At 39.0% G+C, this 22,032-nt stretch overlaps 1 protein-coding gene across 10 annotated transcripts in view; it reads right to left on the reverse strand.

Annotated features, from left to right (window-relative positions):
* NF1 (neurofibromin 1) overlaps positions 1-22,032 on the reverse strand; it is a 252,664-nt gene that overhangs the window by 229,900 nt on the left and 732 nt on the right. The window lies entirely within an intron of this gene.

Genomic DNA, 22,032 nt, shown 5'->3' on the forward strand with positions numbered 1-22,032 from the left:
AGAAAGGAGAAAAAAAAGGAATCCCTTCAAAAATCACTATTAAACAAAACACAGGGGAGCACCTGAGTGGCTCAGTCAGTTGGGCATCTGACTTCAGCACAGGTCATGATCCCATAGTTCCTGGGTTCAAGCCCCACATCCACATCAGGCTCGCTGCTGTCAGCTCAGAGCCCTTCAGATCCTCTGTCCCCTCTCTCTTTGCCCCTCCCCAGCTCGCACACATGCTCTCTCTCTAAAAAATAAACATTAGAAAAATAAAACAAAACACAGGAAATTGATAAAACAAAATAGAAAAATAGATTTTCAAAGTATGTAAATTATTTGGGAAACTGCTTCTGACAAACTTTGAATATGGACCATGTATTAAAGAGAACAGTATTGTTATTAATGTTACATTTCCTGACTTCTAGAATTATAGTTAAGAGAGGTCCTTCTTTACTCTTGAGTCTGAAGTATTTAAGAGTATAGGACCATGATGCCTACAACTTATTGTCAAATGCTTCTTACACACACATGTGTGCACACAGACACAAAGAGAAAAGGAATAATAAAACAGGTTTTGGTTTTTACCTACCAAACTAGTCTGCCTCCAGGGCATCATTTTAGCTAATATTTAAATAATATTCAATTATAAACATTTTCTAATACAATGCTTTAAAAAGTCATCAACCAACTTTCTGAATCTGCCTTTTTACAATTATGTGAAGAAACAATGCAGTTGATATTGAAAATTAAAATGGACACCTAAATAGTAGAATCCAAAGGGGCACAGCCAAATGTTTATAATGTTTACCTCTGGAATTCAACTTTTTAAAAACATATTGACAAAATAATCTAAATTGTAAGTTTTAATAACTAAAAGTTGCAGAAGAAAAGTCAGCAGTGAAAATTCCAATCCAGGCTTCACCTCCTTCCTGAAGCTGAGAAAACAATTTCTGAATGGCAAAGATTCTACATGCTGGTTGTAACATGACATTTAAAACAATCCTAAACTCATCCCAGGGAAGGAAGAGGCTTTTCAAACAACAGAGTTCAAGCACCTGCCACTGTACTTAGTTTACAACTTAGTTTGAGACAGAAGCCTAAGCTATTTAGTCATGTACCTACCAATGGCCATTTACTATCAGGCTGAATGAAAGAGAACTTCATTCATAAAAAAAGAAAGATACAGGTCAAAAGAAACTTGGAATTATCATGAAGAGGAAAAAGCCAACAGAAAATCAGCTTCCAGGCTTAAGTCCTATTAACTTCATATGGAGATGACCCACTAGTCTACTTTTAACCATTTCCTTCCCATGCCAAAATGATTTTGTTATAGCCAGAGGGGAGGAAATCTGCTGATACTACAAAATGTACGCTTTATGGGAATGCAAGCTGGTGCAGCCATTCTGGAAAATAGTATGGAGGTTCCTCAAAAAACTAAAAATAGAACTACCCGACGACCCAGCAATTGCACTACTAGGCATTTATCCAAGGGATACAGGTGTGCTGTTTTGAAGGGACACAGGCACCCCCATGTTTATAGCAGCACCATCAACAATAGCCAAAGTATGGAAAGAGCCCAAATGTCCGTCGATGGATGAATGGATAAAGAAGAGGTGGTATATATATACAATGGAGTTATTACTCGGCAATCAAAAAGAATGAAATCTTGCCATTTGCAACTACGTGGATGGAACTGGAGGGTATTATGCTAAGCGAAATTAGTCAGAGAAAGACAAAAATCCTATGACTTCACTCATATGAGGACTTTAAGAGACAAAACAGATGAACCTAAGGGAAGGGAAACAAAAAATATAAAAACAGGGAGGGGGACAAAGCATAGGAGACTCATAAATATGGAGAACAAACAGGGTTACTGGAAGGGGTGTGGGAGGGGGGATGGGCTAAATGGATAAGGGGCATTAAGGAATGTACTCCTGAAATCATTGTTGCACTATATGCTAATTGGATGTAAATTTTAAAAATAAAATAAATAAATACATAATACACTAATCTTCCATTTATCTGAAAACTAATATGCAAATGAAATTATAGAGGAAATGGTCCTTTGGTCCAGTAGCAGACAACAATTTAAGGAGCACAAGGCAACCGAAATTAGGTATTTTAGCCAATAGTTCCCTTCAAGCAAAATGAAACATGGGACTCATTTCACGGCAAAAATAGTACAGGGATGGACTTGTGGACCTTGGAATTAATTCACTGGTCTTAACACATACCCTATCAGTTGGATGTAGCTGGTCTAACAGACTAATAGAATGGCCTGCTGAAGACTCAGTTACAGTGCTGGTTTAAGACAAAATCCTCAACCATACGCTTTGAAGCAAGAACTAATATACAATGTTGCTTTCCCATAGTCGGCACACATGTGCCTGATGGTCAAGAGGTATAAGTAGAAGTGGTTTCTCTCACTATTTTCCCTAAAAACCCCATTAGCAGAATTCTTGCTTCCAGTGCCCACAACTCTGAGATCTGCCGGTTTCAAGGCCTGGGTTCCCAAGGAAGGAATGACACCACTAGGCTCCAACTAAATTGGAACTTGAAACTGCTTCATGATCACACGGGCTCTGTGCCATTAAATCAAGATTTCTCAATCTCAGCACTCCTGACGTTTTAGACTGCATGATTCTTTGCTGTTGGCAGCTGTCCTGTGCATTATAGGAAGCTTGGCAGCACCCTGACCTCTACCCACCAGTATATCACCCTCCAAAGTCATGCGAATTAAAAGTACCTCCAGACATTCCCATATGTTCCCTGGGAGGCAAAACTACCCTCAGTTGAGAACCACAGCATTAAATCAACAGGCAAAGTAGTCATTCTACTGGCTGGTATAATTCATCTGGATTACTTAAGAGATCCTGGACTACCGCTACACAAGGGGGACAGGGAGAACTCTGGAACCCCGAGGATTCTCTGAAATATATCTTATACACGTACAATAGTAAAAGTTAATGGAAATACACATGAAGCAGGACCTCTGAGGGCTTATATTCTTCCCTAAAGAAGGTGTGAGTTATCCACCTGCTAAGGTCCTGAATAAGGGCAAAAGAAACATGAAACAAATAGGCAGAGTAAAGTAGTTATAAAAATGAACAACAATCTCTCAACTAGTTAACACAAGTAAGGTCTCCAACATTTGTACGTATGTTCTTCTTTGCTTACTATAAAGGATTCTGCATGAGTGTGTAAATGAGTTTCTTCTCCCTTCTCAATGTTACACAAATTTCATTAGCAATGGTTAACTTTACAATTTAGCCTGTACATAGCAGGATATTCAGATGGCACTATGAATTTGAGAAATAATTAAAAACAGCCTCAAAATGGATAGTGTGGATATCACCCAGAAATGGATACACTAAATACTGGGACTTTGTTCCTTATTTTGGGAAAAGGTAAGGATGCATTCATTTGTACAAAGAAGACTTCTACCTTCTTTGTCAAAAGCACAGGGTGCTTTCTGTACACAAGATCAAATATCTGATAAAAGGAGGTATAGCTACTGAGTAGCCAAAGGGGTGGACCGTGCGCATTGCCAAGCACGATCTCTCATCTTCACATCTACCCTTCTGTACTATGTTTTCTGATGGTGAGGTTACTACGCTAACTCCATTTCTCCTTTGCCAGCTGGCTCCTTGCTAAGGCTCTGCACTTGCAAGGGGCCACTAAAGAGAGAGTGTAAGACTGGAGGATGGACAAGAGACTTTATTCTTCCTGTTTACATCTTGCTCCTGTCAACACTGCCCAGGTGCATTCTTCCTTTACAATCTAACAACAGAAAGAACCCTTACATTTATTACAGTTTCTACAGGTCAGGCAGAGAACTAGACTATCAAATATGTTGACTTTTGTGAGATACAATTAAAATTGTCCTTAAAAAAACAAAACACTGGGGTGCCTGGGTGGCTCAGTCGGTTGAGCGTCCGACTTCGGCTCAGGTCATGATCTCCGGGTTTGTGGGTTCGAGCCCCGCGTCGGGCTCTGTGCTGAATGCTTGCTGGGAAACTGGAGCCTGCTTCGGACTCTGTGTCTCTTCTCTCTGCCCCTCCTCCACTCATGTGCTGTCTCACCCTGTCTCTCGAAAATAAATATAATTTAAAAAATTTTTTAATTAAAAAAACAAAACAAAACACCAAACACTACGGTCTCACTAAAAACAAAGATGAACAAACAAAAAATCAGTGTATTTCTGTATATTAGCAATTATCAGAAACTGAATTAAAACTAACTGTTAAAATGAAATCCTCTCAAAACTGATATATAGATTCACCACAATCTGTATCAAAATAGGCTTTTTTTTTAATAGAAATTGACAAACTAATCCTAAACTGTGCACGGATATGCAAAGGATCTAGCTAAAACATTCCTGAGAAAGAAAACGTTGAAGGATTTACATACCTGATTTCAAATTTTACTATAAGGATTCATTAACGAACACTATGTGGACTGACAAAACAATAGGCATATGAAATCACACCAAGTACAAAAATTAAGTAAAAATGAGTCATAGACCTAAGTGTAAAACCTAAAATAATAAAATTCCAGAAGGAACCATAGGAGAAAAATCTTTGTGACCTTGAGTTAGACAAAAGTTTCTTAGATATATCATCAATAACATGATCTTTTTTTTGTATAGAAAAAAATTGATAAATTGGACTTCAGCAAAGAACATATGCTCTCAAAAGATGCTTTCAGAAGAAAACAAGCCAGAAACAAGGAGAAAATATTTGTAAATCACATACCTCATAAAGAACTTGTATTCAGCATATATTACAAACTCTCAAAACCCAATAAAATTTTTTTTTCCAACGGGCAAAAGATTTGAATATACACTTCATCAAAGAAAATATTCAGATGGTAAATAAGCACAGGGAAAGATGCTCAGCATCACCAGTCATTAGCGAAATGCAAATCAAAACCATGATACACCACTTCACACCTACTAGGATGGCTGTAATTAAAAAATTGTTTTAGGGGCGCCTGGGTGGCGCAGTCGGTTAAGCGTCCGACTTCAGCCAGGTCACGATCTCGCGGTCCGTGAGTTCGAGCCCCGCGTCAGGCTCTGGGCTGATGGCTCGGAGCCTGGAGCCTGTTTCCGACTCTGTGTCTCCCTCTCTCTCTGCCCCTCCCCCGTTCATGCTCTGTCTCTCTCTGTCCCAAAAATAAACAAAAAACGTTGAAAAAAAAAAAAATTTAAAAAAAAAAAATTGTTTTAAGGCAAGTAAGTCTTGGCCAGGATAGGGAGCAACCAGAACTCTCCTATACTGCTGTAAATGGTACGACCGCTCTGGGGAAGAAAAAGATTGGCAGCTTCTGAAAAAGGTAAGCACCCCCACCCACCATACGACCCCACCATTCTACTCCTTCACATCTACTCAAGAGACGTGAAAATACTAGTGTGTCCACACAAGGCTGCATACATTAACCTTCGAGACAGCTTTACTTGTAATAGCTAAAACTGGAGCAGCCCAAATATCCATCAACACGTGAATGAATAAACGATCTGCGACATATCCACTGGGCAAAACAACTAGTGGTTGTCTCGGGATGGGACGTAGGAATGGACTACAGGGGTTGGGGAAAACTTCGTGGGTGATGTAAACGTCTGTTAACTTGACCACAGTGATGTTATTACAAACGCGTACATATATCAGTGTTCATCAAATTGTACGTTTTAAATATGTGCAGTTAATTTATTGTGTAGCAAATGTACCTTAATAAAGCTTAGAGAAATTCTATCATTCTAGAATGAAAAATAAAATCCCCAAAAAGTTCCAATGAAGTTTCTAAGGGAAACGGGGGGGGGGGGGGGGGGGGCCAGTATGTTTGGTATTTATTCATATTGGGTGTATACCTAACTCCTATTAACACCCATTTGGGTGCTCCTTATTATTTCCGACAGTGTTAACCCTTCCACTTGAGCCATTTCTCTTCTGCCTAAAGAACTTCCTTTAGTAATTGTCACAGAGCAGGTTTGCTGGTGATTAATTCTCTCAGCTGTTTGTCTAAAAACATCTTTACTTCACCTTCATTTCTGAAGGGTATTTCTGCTACAAACAGAATTTTCATGAGACGGTATTTCCTTTTGACACTAAAAACGTCTTTTCATTATTTCCCAGTTTCCACAGTTGTATTCAAAGTTAGCTATCAGTTATATTACTGTTCCTTTGAAAGGAGTGTGTCTTTTGGTCCTTTCTCATAGATTTTAAGAATTTCTCTTTGTCTCTACTTTTCAATAGTTCCATTAAGATAGGCTTAAGGGTACTTTTTCTTTGTATTTACCCTGCTTGGGGTTTGTTAAACTACTTGAATCTCTGGGTTGATGTCTTTCATCAGTTTTGGAAAATGTCTTACCATTATTTCTGCAGATATCTGCTCCCACGCTAATCTTTCTTCTCTAGTCTGGGTCTCCAGTTATACATTATTCAGCCTTTTACTACTGTTCCACCCATGTCTTAGGTTCTGTTCCACTTTTTCCAATTTTTTTCCTTTCTGTGCTTCAAACTGGATATTTTCTATTGACTTGTCTAAAAGGTCTTTAATCTTGTCTTTGGTTATATATTGTCTATTAAATCCATCCAATAAATAACTAAGTTTAGATACCATGAACTTTTTGTTTTTGTCATTTTTGTTCTGTTTTTAAAGTGTCAGGCACTGAACTAAGCCCTAGGAATACAGCAGTGAACAAGACAGACATAGTCTACTAACATACATAAATTGTGTATATTCAAATGACCTGTTTTCCCTTTTTTTGTTTGGGTTTTTTGTTTTGTTTTGTGTGTGTGTGTGTTTTGTTTAGAAAAATGAAGAGTCAGGCAAAGGGTAAGGCAAGGTCCTAGAGTCCTGTACACCAAGATTTTCCAATGAGCATGTAAATGAAATACCTTTAGCAACCAGTGTTAGGTTTTTGACTTCTAGAATATCCATTTAATTCTTTTCTATGGATTCCAACTCTTTGTAGAAATTCTCCAACTTTTCACCCATTCGTCCATTTTGCCTACTTTTTTAGCATATTACAGTTATTTCAAAGTCCTTGCCTGCTAACTTGAACTACCAGTGGATCTACAACTATAGTTTATTTTTCTTCTTGATTATAAATCACAGTTTTCTACCTTTTCAATTTTTTAGAAATTGTTCAGTGTATGCTGGATATTTGAAATGAAAGAACCTCAGAAACTCTACAACATATCTTCCCAGTGAGAGTCTGTCATTTACTCTACTAGACAAAACGGATGAGAGAGGCTGATCATTTTAATCTATTCAGCAAGTGGACCATCAGTGCTATGTTGCAGCTTTAGTAAGACTCAGTTCACCTCTGGCTCATCCTTCTTCTCCGGTCTGTGTCCAGAATCAGCAAATGTAAATATCATCAATTCTCTCCTCACCTACACAGGATTCTTCCACTTCTGGAATTTTAGTTCACCTGCTTCATTATTTCTGCACCCCTCCAATATTTTTTATAATATGGTCTTCAAAGTTCATCCAGTTTTTTCCTACTTATGGTGCCATCGAGGACTATCCTATGACCTACTAAACACCACCCATGCGTGGAAGTCTCCCCACATATCATACAGCAGGGATTCATAAACCCAGCTTTGACATCAAAATGGAGATCTTTTTAACTGCAACCCATTGTCCATACCTCTAGAACTCAGATGTTCAGTGGGGCCAGGAAATCTACACTTTTAACATGAGTCTTAAGCGATCTGATAATGCTGGCATTTCCACATAAACTAATGTGTCTGTACCAGTTGTCTCTCCTCTCCCCCTCCCAGAGTTCAATGTCAAGAGGACATTTAAGAAAGAACACATGCTACATCTGATAGACAAATTGAGAGAAGAGTATAAAAAGTTACAAGTTCAGTCACTAAATATTTTAAAGAGAAAAACGTTAAAACATTTGACGGCTTTTAAAAATATATTAAGAGGGGCGCCTGGGTGGCTCAGTCGGTTAAGCGTCCGACTTCGGCTCAGGTCATGATCTCGCAGTCCGTGAGTTCGAGCCCCGCGTTGGGCTCTGTGCTGACAGCTCAGAGCCTGGAGCCTGTTTCAGATTCTGTGTCTCCCTCTCTCTGACCTTCCCCCGTTCATGCTCTGTCTCTCTCTGTCTCAAAAATAAATAAATGTTTAAAAAAAATTTTTTTAAATATATATTAAGATGAAGAACCACTAGTTAGAGTACACAGTATAATACCAAAAGGAGAAAAAGCACAGCCATTCCATTTTACTTCTAATTGTTCTACCAGAAAACAAAATGATTTGAAATGATTTTCACATTTGAAAAAGAGCATTGTTGAGAGCCATCAGAACTCTTAAAGCACGAAGACCCCACCCACCTGTTTTAGCTGAATTCAAGTCTACATGACCGAATCCAAGAGCACACAAGAAAATTTAGAAACGCGCAAAGGGAAACACTGTCAGTGAACTTTGAGAACTCATGAAAAACAGAAAGGTGCCAGACTGGGAATGAGAAAATGTTGCCTCAATTGTCAAAACACAGGGGTGGGTAAAGGTGAAAATGTGATTTCAGGCCTATGGACTGAATCTAATATCAACAACCAGATGATTCTAAGACTGATTATTATGCAGATGACTTTTAAGCTCTTACAGAAGGAAGGATCATTTATAACAGTGAAATTTTACCTGTATAAAGTGAGTTTACAAAGTACCTTGACATATATTATCTCATCTCACATTTCTGATTCACACAGAGCCCTGTGGAATAGGGGAAGCAGCCATGTGTCCCCATCACAGTCCATGCTCCCTTCCAAATATTAGAGGTTATGCCAATGAATATTCTTTAATAGGCTTACTACGCTGGTAATCAGATGAGTAGCAAAAACATAGTGTACGTGATGCTCAGCCTTTCTTAAGCCATTTACTTTTTTAAAAATCTCACGTAACACTCTCATATACAAAAATACTGAGAAAAGGGATGAAAAATGGCATGCCTGAGTACTGACCACCACTGAACCATTTATGCAACATGGATGGACCTAAAGGGTATTACGCTAAGTAAAATAAGTCAGACTGAGGAAGACAAATACCAGATGATTTCACTTGTATGTAGAATCTAAAAACAAACAAACAAACAAATGAACAAAACAGAAACCAAGAACAAACTGGTAATTGCCAGAGAGGAGAGGGGTGGGGGGATGAGCAAAGTAGGTAAAGGGGATTGACATACTTCCAGTTACAAAATAAATAAATCAAGGGGCACCTGGGTGGCTCAGTTGGTTAAGTATCTGACTTTCACTCAGGTCATGATCTCACAGTTCGTGGGTTCAAGCCCTGCGTCGGATTCTGTGCTGATGGCTCGGTGCCTGGAACCTGCTGTGGATTCTGTGTCTCCCTCTCTCTCTGTCCCTCCCCGCTCACGCCCTGCCTGTCTGTCTCTCTCTCTCTCAAAAATAAACATTAAAAAATGTTTAAATAAATAAATAAACAAATAGATCAGTCAGTCAGTCAGTCAGTCAGTCAAGGGGTGCCTGGGTGGCTCAGTCAGTTGAGCATCCGACTCTGGATTTCGGCTCAGTCATTGAGCCCCACGTCCAGCTCTGCACTGACAGCTTGGGGCCTGCTTGGGATTCTGTCTCTCTCTCTGCCCCCTCCTCCACTTGCGTGCACATTGTGGTAAACGCTGAGGTAATAAAGACAAGACATAACTCGTGGTCTCAAGGTGTCTAAAGTCTGATATGGGAGAAGGACAGTAAGAAAATTATGGCAAATATTATGGTAGATGCATAGAGTACAGTGGGAGCATGTAAGCAGAGCTCTTAATTCAGACTGGGCAGTCCGGGGAAGCCTGTCAGAGAAAGTGAAGCCTGAAGTGGATTGTGAATCTTGTAGGGTCTTGTATGCCACACATACTAAAATGTTTAAACTCTCTTTTCAAGGCTCTGAGCCAATATTTCATCTAATGGCTTGTTCTTTAATGAGAGAAGTTGAAGAATATAATAAAGGGAAATAATGGAATGAGGTACCATAGGAGATAGAAGAAAATAGAGACCTTAAATTCAGGTAGCAGAATCAGAGATTGAGATTACACAGAAGATAAGAATTACTGTGGGAGTAAATGAGAATGGGTGCAGTTTAAGGATACTTAGCAATACAGGACAGTATTAAGGACTCAGCTGAATTTGGAGACCCTATCTCTGTTGTGGTCACCGTCACTAGAATTAAGATCAAGGAGGGTTGGAGATTAAGATGTTGGATAGGTGATCCACCTTGATATTAAAGTCACTCAGATTAGAGTTGCCAGGTTTAGCAAATAAGATGTGCAGCTGAATGTGAATTTCAGGAGCGCCTGGGTGGCTCAGTCAGTTAAGCATCCAACTTCGGCTCAGGTCATGATCTCACCGTTTTTGAGTTCGAGCCCTGTAGAACAACTCAGAGCCTGGAGCCTAATTCAGATTCTGTGTGTGTGTGTGTGTGTGTGTGTGTGCGCGCGCGCGCGCGCCCCTCTCTTGCTCACACCCTGTCTCTCTCTCCCTCTCTCAAAAATAAACATTTAAGGGGCGCCTGGGTGGCGCAGTCGGTTAAGCGTCCGACTTCAGCCAGGTCACGATCTCACGGTCTGTGAGTTCGAGCCCCGCGTCAGGCTCTGGGCTGATGGCTCGGAGCCTGGAGCCTGTTTCCAATTCTGTGTGTCTCCCTCTCTCTCTGCCCCTTCCCCGTTCATGCTCTGTCTCTCTCTGTCCCAAAAATAAAAAAAAAATAAAAAAAAAAACGTTGAAAAAAAAAATAAATAAAAAATAAACATTTAAAAATGTGAATTTCACATAAATAATGGATAAACATTTAGTATAAGTCTTTCCCAAATGTTAATGGAATATACTTATACTAAAAAGAATTACTCATGTTTATTTGAAATTCACATTTAATTGGAAGTCCTATATTTTATAAAATATGTACTCATTTTGTTATTGATTATAAACATGTTCAATGTAGAAAAAAATTTCTTTAAATATCAAGAAAAAAGTAAAATTACATACAGTACCTTAATTTTTTTTATTTTTTTTTGAGAGAGAGAGAGAGACAGAGAGTGTGAGCACGGGAGGGGAAGGGGCAAAGAGAGGGAGACACAGAATTGAAAGCAGGCGCCAGGCTCTGAGCTGTCAGCACAGAGCCCGATGCAGGGCTCGAACCCCCAAACTGCAAGATCATGACCTGAGCGAAGTCGGACACCCAACTGACTGAGCCACCCAGATGCCCCGAGAATACCTTAATTTTTACAAACATAAAAGAAAATGCAATCAAATGGACAAATGTTCACATTATGCCGGTATGTTAAAAGAGATTATAAAACAATGTATCTCATTCAATTCAAACAACCTAACAATAGTAACAGTAGCAAACATTTACTGAGTTCCTTCCAAGTGCAAGAAACTGCCACATGCTTGACACATTATTTCCTAATTTAAACCTCACAACCACCTTCTGTGGATTAGGTATTTTCATTGACTTTTTGTTACAAGTGAAGAAACTGAAGCTTGAAGAAGTTAAGTAACTTGGCCAAGAGCTAGGAAGCAGTAGCAAAGCAGAGCCCAAGAATTCAAACCCAAGCATTCTGATTTCAGAACCGGCAGACTCAATTATGTACCAAAAAAAATTTTTTTTAATTATGTACCAAAATTTTAACTGTGGTTCTTTCTGAAGTGTGGCATTTTAGACTTTTATTCATTCTTTTGTGATTTGCTGCATTTCTACAATGAACACAAATTACTACTGTATTTTTTTTTTAATAAATATCCAAATAGAGGTTGGACAATCATCTGCCAAGGCTATTGCAGAAGTGGATTTAAATAATCTCAGATTCCTTGGGAATGCAAGCCGGTGCAACCACTCTGGAAAACAGTATGGAGGTTCCTCAAAAAACTAAAAATAGAACTACCCTACCAGCCAGCAATTGCACTACTAGGCATTTATCCATGGGACACAGGTGTGCTGTTTTGAAGGGATACATGCACCCCCATGTTTATAGCAGCACTATCGACAATAGCCAAAGTATGGAAAGAGCCCAAATGTCCATCAATGGTGAATGGAAAAAGACGTGGTATATATATATATATATATATATATATACACAATGGAATATTACTCAGCAATCAAAAAGAATGAAATCTTGCCATTTGCAACTACGTGGATGGAACTGGAGGGTATCATGCTAAGTGAAATTAGTCAGAGAAAGACAAAAATCATATGACTTCATTCATATGAGGACTTTAAGAGACAAAACATATGAACATAAGGGAAGGGAAACAAAAATAATATAAAAACAGGGAGCGGGACAAAACAAAAGAGACTCATAAACATGGAGAACAAACAGAGAGTTACTGGAGGGGGTGTGGGAGGGGAGATGGGCTAAATGGGTAAGGGGCACTAAGGAATCTACTCCTGAAATCATTGCTGCACTGTATACTAATTTGGATATAAATGTGAAAAAATAAAATTAAAAAAAAAATAATATTAATAATAATAATCTCAAATTCCTTCTAACTAAGGATCTGTGACTAATCTGTTAGTGACTGGAATTATTTTTTTTAGAGGGCTGGCTCTAAAGAAAAAAAAAAGAAACAAAAATCAATCCATTTTAAGAATTATAAAAGTTTTAGAGTGTCATATCCTATTTCTCCTGTTTTACAGATAATGAAACAACTTGGAATTTAGATTTACCTATCACAAAGGCAGTTGAGGCAGGGTAGAAACCAAAGCACAGGTCTTCACTGATCTTTGTTGCCAACATTTGACCAAAACAAAACCTACTACCTCTTCCATTCTCTACTTGCAACTTCAGTTATCAGAGGCCAAGAACAAACATAACAGGAAACACAAATGCTCCCCCCCCCCCGCCCCCCCCACCTTTCAGTCCATTACCCAAAAGGAAGACCTGCCTGGAGTATAAAAGCAAAACACTTTCCCAGCCCTGAGCTGACAGAGGTTGAAGAGATATTCCAAAAAACAAAATGGGGGGGGGGGGGGGGGGTGTTGCTGAAAAAGTACATAAGAAAGAAAGAAAGAAAGAAAGAAAGAAAGAAAGAAAGAAAGAAAGAAAGAAAGAAAGAAAGAAAGAAAGAAAAACAGAAATACCCAGGAATCCAACAGAATAAAGCACTCAAACACTACTGAAGTTTAGAGTTGCCTCAAATTTAATCAAATCCTAAATGCAATGTTCTTCGAGTTTGAAAACCAACTTTACAAAAGTGGACAAATGGTAAAATAAAAAAAAAAAAATGAAGTAAATACATAATCTGTACATTCCTGTTGGTATTCTAGCAAATTCTATTCTCTCACCTTCAGAATTCATCTCTCCTCATCTAAAAATCTTCAGTGAGTATAATGCAATGCTATAAAACTAAATAAAAGGGGAACAATGTTACAACTTCTCCTAACAGCCAAAGAAGTTCTGGTAAGGTGAAAAGAAGAATGATAAATAATGAAATCAAGGATATAATGTTTAAAATGTATGTCTATTTTTATCTATTTCTAACATATGACCAGATGAGTTAGAAGGTTTCCACTTACTCTCATATGAACATAAAAGGTAAACTCTAATAACTCAACTTGGAAGAAGAATACATTCCTCATTTTACATATTTGTGTTATCTGTTCAAAAAATTTAGACCTTTTTTGTAAAGCTCTATTTATTGAAAAGTTACTGCTCTAAGGATTAACACCCACACGCTAGTTTAAATTCAATTAATTACATGTCATATGACTGTGAACAATTGCTCTGCACCTCTAGTTTTATTTTTCCTCATGCAGGGTAATAATAATATGAAACTATAATAATAAGAAAGTATAAAGAAGGGATAGAAAAATACCGCATAGGATGATAATCACAGTAACACATTTTTATGACTGTTTATAGTTTCCTTTCATGTGAAAGATTCACATCTAAGATACTAAACAAGCCCATGATGTGAGCAGGGAAGGTATAATCCCCATTTTATGATAAAAACAGAAAACTGAAGTTCAGAGATGTTAAGTGACTTGTCCAAGGTTATCTTGAAAGCTACACTCAAAAGCTCTTTTTCTCACTACACAGTGTAGTGCCATCACAAATTTGAGATGGTGCATTTTCTCATGCCCAAATTACTATGGAGACTACCCAAGGAAAGTCGTCAACAATTAAACTGAAAAGGGTCACCTGAGATTGCTATGAGCAGTAATTACCCACAAAGTCACTATCTGGGTATAAAACTATGATTAAAAATAAGTTAGGTAAGGGGCGCCTGGGTGGCTCAGTCGGTTAAGCATCTGACTCTTGATTTAGGCTCAGGTCATGATCTCACAGTCGTAAGATCAAGCCTGGCATAGGGCTCCGCGCTGGGCATAGAGTCTGCTTAAGTTCCCTCTCTCCCTCTTCCTCTGCCCCACCCGCCTCCCATTTTCACACTCTCTTAAAAACATAAGTTAGGGGGCGCCGAGGTGGCGCAGATCTGACTCTTGATCTCTGCTCAGGTCACCATCTCATGGTTTGTTAGAGCCCCACATCAGGCTCCGTGCTGATGGTGCAGAGCCTGCTTGGGATTCGGTCTCTCCTCTCGGCCCCTCCCCCTCCCTGCGAGCATGCACTTGCACTCTCTCACTCTCAAAATAAGTAAACTTAAAAAAATAAAGCGTGTGCACTCTCTCATTCTCTCTCAAAATAAGTAAGTTAGGTAAAAACCTTTTAAAGTAAAGTCTAAAGCTCTTGCTATTTACTCAATTAACTCCATGCCTCTTGCACTAGATACATCACCCTGTTTGGGGGATGTGAAATGAAGGGGCAAAGGATTTCATCAGGAAAAGTTAAGTTCTCTGAAATTCAATAGGGTAAAAAACTCAAAGCTATGAAATATGAAGAGGAACAGGCAACAGCTTGCAGACTGCAGTGGCAACCTTAAGCCAAACCAAAAGAGTGCCAATCTGTGGTTTAAAGAAAATATGTAATCTGGAACTTTGCACCTCAAGTTATTGCTACTCCAAAGTAATCAGTGCCGTTTCTAGCAAAAAGTATATGGAGGTTTAGAGTATAATTTCGATTCTTCATTATAATAGAATGGGATTCCATTTTAGCTTGGGGCTTTCTTATCTCAACAGAAGCTCTTTTGATGATAAAGTCGATGGTTCAAAAGCCACTGCGAGAGAACTGAAGAATGTAACTATGTATCACTGGCATTTGATATCTGAGGTGGTCAAATAGGTGGTCTACTGCAGGCCCCTGGAGAGACTTTAATAAGGACACTACCAGGGCACCTGGGTGGCTCAGCCAATTAAGTGATTTCCGTTCAGAAATCAGATTGTGATTTCACGGTTCATGAGACTGAGCTCCAAATCAGGCTCTGCACTGACAGTGTGGAGCCTGCTTGGGATTCCCGCTCTCCTCTCTCTCCGCCCCTCCCCATTCATGCTCTATCTCTCAAAGAAAAAATTTTTTTAATGAGGGCGCTACCAACTCCAGTTATTCATATTCTAGAATGTTAAAATTTTCTTCAGTACAACCTCTCAGAGTGCTCGGTTTACTGAAGGCCCTGGCACACAGTATGATACAGAATTTTACTGATTGCTGAAATCTTAAATTCACAGTCACTACAAAGTAAAACACCTTAACTTTTCTATTCTTCAAGGTCAAAACAAACTGTGTCTCATCTTTCCCTCTCCACCCACAAGAAAATGGGGTATTCTAAAAGATGTCCTACAAATAAGCCAATGCTTTTGTAAATACAAATCAATCCTCCGCAGAGAAAGACCTTAAGATGCCCATATTCTACTTCAGTATTGATTCTAAGCCTTTTAACAGTTTAAGCTGACCACAAACCTCTCCTTCTACTTCTTCTACGGAATATTCTCCTCCTTAAACTCCCTTTTTTTAAAAACGAGCCTTCTTATACCTCCTGTCCCTTGTCTTATACACACACACAACTCCCAATGAAGAACAGACTGAGGCTGAAGGAACACATCTGCAAAACACATGTTCTTAATTAATACACTGCTCACCCTTAAAAGCATGTTGTTAAAATGCAACAATAAAGAGTCTATATAGAACCCCAAAACACCAAATTTGAAGATGAAAACAAAAACGCCCCATAGCAGCCCGAGCAACCCAAAGAAAAAAGATTTAAAAATAAGGCACTACAGTATTGTAATATATCACTAACCTTTCCTTCAAGGACAAAAGTCTCCATGCTAAACACATGAAAAAATAATAATAATGAAATAAAAGAAGAAGAGGCAGATTTAAGAACCTAATTTCCTACTGTTCAAAATGTCAAATAAAATAAAGTGTAGGAATATTTTAAGATCAAATGAAACAATATTGCTGGCCCAATTCACACAACACCTTGTAACACTTTTATATTAAACATGCTAAACTTGAGGAGCCATATAATACACTTGCTATAAATTAGATGATAAAGCAAGAAAACAGATCAATTACAGAGATCCGTGATACGTAAAGCTGCTCTCAGTACCGTAACTATTTGTTAATGAATGCTAAAGTAAGGTACATGTATCAGCCAAGGTACATTTTGGGGGAATATCCAGAGACCAATCAATCTCCCTTATTTAGTGAAAACACAATAGTCAACAGGCTGTAAAGAACATGTGTAAATCCTACATGGAATTACTTCTAGATTTTTCAAAGTTCTTTGCAATCATTTTCCTATCAGACTACTGCAAAAAAGTTTCCTTCTGACCTACCACTAAAAGTGACAAATCCAAGATCACAAAGGTAGTTAATCAAATCTAAAGCAATTTGATTCAAAAAACATGTTCTCTCTCTGGGAGGAAATATAAATATGTGTAAGTTCCTCCTTAAAGCTCTCTTCAAAAAAAAACCTATTCATAGGTAAAATATCATTTAACTTATAAGACCTAGGCTATTTATAAACACTACATTATAAATTTGGTTATTTACATTTAAAACAAAGCCAAAGTCATCACTACCTTTAACCAGTCTACCTTTCAACCAGGAATCATATTAAAAAAACATTCCACCAATGATGTGCTATATGCTCACAATCATGCTGGGCACTGGGGTGACTATATGAGGATGCTGACTGAGGCGTCTTGCTTTTTGGAAAGTTTACACTCTATTTGACAAAAAGAGAAGAGCAAATACTAAGCTGTGTTCAACCAACCCTCCTGAGGGGAGAAACCCCAGGTGACAAGTACACCAAGAAGTGAGACTGCAGTGAGTTTCATCCAAAAAAAAACTTAATGGGAAAAATGAAGCTTGAGCTGCACAGGGAGGGATGGACAGGAATTTTAAAAGCACAAAGGAGGAATGAAAGCATGCAGGCAGGGGCTGGCATCAACAAAGGCTGAGAGACAGGAATAAGCATGATATATACAGAAGAGACTGAGCCAACCTGTCTGGGACACAGGTGCATGCTGAGGCATAATGAGAAATAGTTGGGTAAATCAAGTGGAGTCAGTTCCCGATGGACTGTGAAGGCAACAGGGAAATGCTGTTAAAATATTAAAATCATCTAATATCTAAACTAGATAGAGAACCTTAGAGATTCTCTAGTTGATTCTTTTCTGACAGATGAGAAGAATCCAGGATCCACAGACATCTAATGGCTAGCATAAGGACAGAGAAAGTAAATAGAACAAAACTCAGACCCCATTTAGGAATCCCAGTTCAGTGACAGGCAGCATAGTTTGACAGGGAAAGCAAATCTGTTCAAGGATTGATGAGCACATCAGTATATAAGGATCTGCAAACATACAGACATACAAGACAGTACTGTGTCTTATGAATTCCAGTAGACTGGTTTCCAGGGGTAATAGAACACCACAGTGGCACTACCATTGAGCAAAAACCACTATGTTTTGCCAGAAGGAATCATTTTCAAGAAAGCAGCAATCCAGGAGGAAAGCAGAGGCAGAAGCTAGTTTTCAGCTCTAAAGGAAATGAGTGGATAAACAGTAGAGGCAGCAGGTATCTGGCAACAAAAAGAAGAAAAAAAGTTGATCCACTGAGAGAAAGCTACAGGACCAAGTAAATGCTTGAGAAAAGAAATCTTAGTAAGTTTGAAGGTGAAAAGGAAGGCACTCACACAAAAATTAAATCGGATGCTAAATAAGGTAAGGGGAGTGACGGAGCATAGAGAACTAATTAAGGATCAGTTGGAAGAAATTTTTTTAAATAGGAATTCCAGAATAAAGAATAAGCATTTTTTCCTCACCACAAAACACCCCTCACCAAAAGAGTACTCACTTTCAACTACCTTTAAGGCCTTATAAAAATGGCAGACCAGGCTTTAAGAAACAAAGCTACGAGATTTTTTTTAATCCAAAACAGCTTCAAAGTTTTACAAATCTACTTAGCCAATTAACATGTGGTGTATAACTTCAAAGACATTTGTCAATCATTTTATATTGCATGAGTTCTACACGAGACATATTCAAAGCACATTCCAATTAGCATCCAATTTACAGTAACTGATATGCCATTGTTTCAAATCAAAAATCAGTTTATTCTCTAATATGTTCTTAAATATGGGGGGTGAGGGGGTATATACTCTTTTTACTTGACCAGATATGGAATACATGAGTGCTTAAATGAACATATTTACAACAAATCATTTGGGGATACCTTTTTTTCAATTTGTTAAAAAAAAAAAATTCAAATAAGCACAGTTTTCTTCTGTGCCGCTTCAGAAACAAAGTCCTACAGAACCAGGGGGGCACACAGAGCTAGGTGGGGCATGTGACAAAGTTTTCTCTAATTCATTAATAGTAACCTAATAAGCCCCAATTTAGAGCTACACACCTAAAATATACCAGGATCGATTTAGAAACGTACTATTCAGCACCATAAAGGCAGGTTAAGGAAAAGCAGATGTAACTGATAACATTGATTCAGCTGTGCCTGGATGGCTCAGTCAGTTAAGCGTAGGGCTTTTAATTTCAGCTCAGGTCATGATCTCAAGGTTTGTGAGACAGAGCCCTAGTCTGGCTCCACACTGACAGCGTGGAGCCTACTTGGGATTCTCCCTCCCTCTCCCCCACCTCCTTGTGTTTGCAAGGGCGTGCGTGCAGTGCGCATGCGCTCTGTCTCTCTCAAAATGAATAAACATTTAAAAAGAAACCTCAGGGGCGCCTGGGTGGCTCAGTCAGTTAAGTGTCCGACCTCAGCTCAGGTCATGATCTCACAATGTGAGTTTGAGCCCCATGTCCGGCTCCGTGCCGACAGTTCAGAGCCTGGAGCCTGCTTTGGGTTCTGTGTCTCCCTCTCTCTCTCTCCCTCCCCCAGTCACGCTCTGTCTCCCACTCTCTCAGCAAATAAACAAACATTAAATTTTTTTTTTTAACTCATCATTCTTTACAAAAATAAATAAATAAATAAATAGATACATTCACTCCGCTTTCTGGCCATCCACCTTTGCAACTGCCATTTCCCTAACCAAGGACATAATTACTTTTAAAATTGGTAAGAATCATTCAACTTAGGCCATAAATACTAGGTTTAGGTGCAATACTAGCAGGTTACAGCAATTTCATTTTACCCACTTGGAAATAAGGGCTTAAGCTCAAAATGTCAAGATGGAACACTACCACTTCTCTTAACTGGGTCTGCCGCATCAAGTTGCCAAGCAATACCCATCAGAGTACAAAACGTTATCGGCAGTGGCTAGTAATGCATTTCTGCTTACATCACCACAAATATTAGAAGTCCAACCAAACCATCAATTCAGTCACAAACAGAGTTGCTACCTTTAGACTTGCATACGCTCTCGGGCTCAACATACACATGTCTTAGCTGTAATAAAAAGCAGCCTGTATCCCTCTGGACCCGCTGAAACAAAGTACAGACAATATACCCAAAATTTAAAACTTTTAGAAATAGCTGAAACTAATTATACAAATACCTCTCCCTACACGTGGGGCTTTTTCTCCCCTCAATAAAAATGTGAACTCTTCTCCCTTAACTATACTTAAGGGGTTATTAAAACAAATCCTATGAGATACTTTTCAGAAAAAGTATCCCTGACTGTTCAGCATTCAATACGTTTCGTACTGAGGCTCTTGTTATTAGGTCTGCTACGTGACCTTGGAAAGTCATTTAATATCTCTGTGCCTCGGTTTTCTCACTTTCCAACCTGAAGGTAATCTCTAATTTGAATTAAACGTTTATTACTACTATAGTAAATTAAGGTATGTAAGTACCCTATGTTAAACATTGAAAAGCCTTAGACTTCTGTATGGCAAAGTCAGTGGTCTTTAACCTAAGAGAAGAATGTGAGGAATAATTTGCCCTATGTATCTTTCTCTTAATTACAACATAAGGAATACATTAAAAATGCTTCCGTTTAAAACTCTTACATCCTTAATTTTTAACAGATGGTGGCGAGTTTGATTCCACAATATTCATAACAACGCAAACAACAGAGCCTAAGGTCTTTTAACACTGGAGACAAAAAGAAGGAAATATTTACTTGTGTTACTGGGAATATAATAAAAATCATTCTTTTAAATTTAGAAAACTATATTTTTTTTTGTAGGCGGCAGATAAGCCTAGAGATCAACAGGTAAGAAGTGAAGAAATAAAGTTTAAAAATTGGGGAAAAAAAACTAATAAAAAAATTGGAGAACAACAATGGTAGTGTGAACACTTCAAATTCCTGCATCCATATTATGCTGTCCACAAGGTTTAGACTCGGGGTTCTTCCATGTGCCTTTAAAATCCTTTTCCAAGATTACATAAAGTCTCTTCTATCAAGTTTTAAATCTAATGCTCTATCAATAACACAATGCAGTGTATGCAGTAACATTTTACTTCCTCAGACAGATCAGTAGTACAGTTGGTTTACAAGCTTTTTGGTCTGGAAGCAGAAGAGGGATGGGTGAAACAACACGCTAGAAGCCCCTGACAGCTTTGTAATTCTATTCTACCTAGGTAGTTTCAACTTCCTTCTCAATCCTGCTGCCTATCCCAAACATCTTTCGGGTAGGTCAGCAACACTGGGAGTCCTGTAAGGAAACCTTTGTGGATCCAGTAAAAGTGGAGCCCTCCCCTGCCCCTCCATTCAGCTCCCATAATCACTTTTATGATTGTATCCAGTCAACAAAATAGATGGATTCAACCTTAACATGTCCCTCATCACAGGAAGCCCCGGGTAGAACTGCAGTTGCAAAAAAAGCATCCCTTTAAACTATCCCCAACTAACCACAGCAACACCAAGTTAAACTAATTCCCACTGACAAAAGGCTCCGTGTGCATTCATTCTGACCAGCCTCAGGACCCAGCGTGTGAAGCTCAAGGAATAAAAAGGCACCTCCCCAAGCTATGAAACTTTTATTTTTCCACCCCAAAGATTCTCAATGAAAGTTCTCTTGTGAACCAAGAGGTGAGAGTTAAAAACGACAACACAACACCAGCAGAATTATCGGCTCCAGGACCACATCCCAGCTGTCCCTGCTCTCCGTGGTCAGGGGCTCAGACGCAGTTTCCCACTTTTCCTGGCACCCTGCTCCCCTTACGCCCCAAGATTCTCACTCAAGAAAGCCCTATTCACATTCTCAGACCGCTGGCAAAATAAAGGGTGAAACTGCAATTCTCAAGGAAGAAAAAAAAAAAAAAGGGAAAAATATTTCAGAAGCAGAAGGGAACGAGCACCATGGTTTCTACTACAACATGTAAATGCCACTCTTGTCTCATCAGGATATGGGGGGACGCCCAAGTGGGGTACCAAAAAGATGTGCATTGAGTGTGCACTTGGAGCTCTCAGGGCAGGCTGAGACCAGGGAGCAGAAAGTAAGAAAACCTGTGCTTTCCCTGCTTCTACTCTTCCCCGTCCAAGAGAGGAAGCTGAAGAAACTGGGGGAGGGGCGGGATGTTATCGTTCTCCCATTGGGGGTACACAAGACAGGCCTGGGGGTTCCTCCAGGGACTCACCCCCAGTTCGGAGGGCCACTGAGGGAAGAGGAAACCCCTAAACGTTACCCACCTCCGTTCAAACAAACAAACAAACAAACAAACAAAAGTAAGGGAGGGGGAAATGATTAAATCCAGATGGAGAGCCCCTGCAAGCGCCCCCAGGT

The sequence above is a fragment of the Neofelis nebulosa genome, chromosome 16 (assembly GCF_028018385.1).
Source record: "Neofelis nebulosa isolate mNeoNeb1 chromosome 16, mNeoNeb1.pri, whole genome shotgun sequence".
Lineage (NCBI taxonomy): Eukaryota > Metazoa > Chordata > Mammalia > Carnivora > Felidae > Neofelis > Neofelis nebulosa.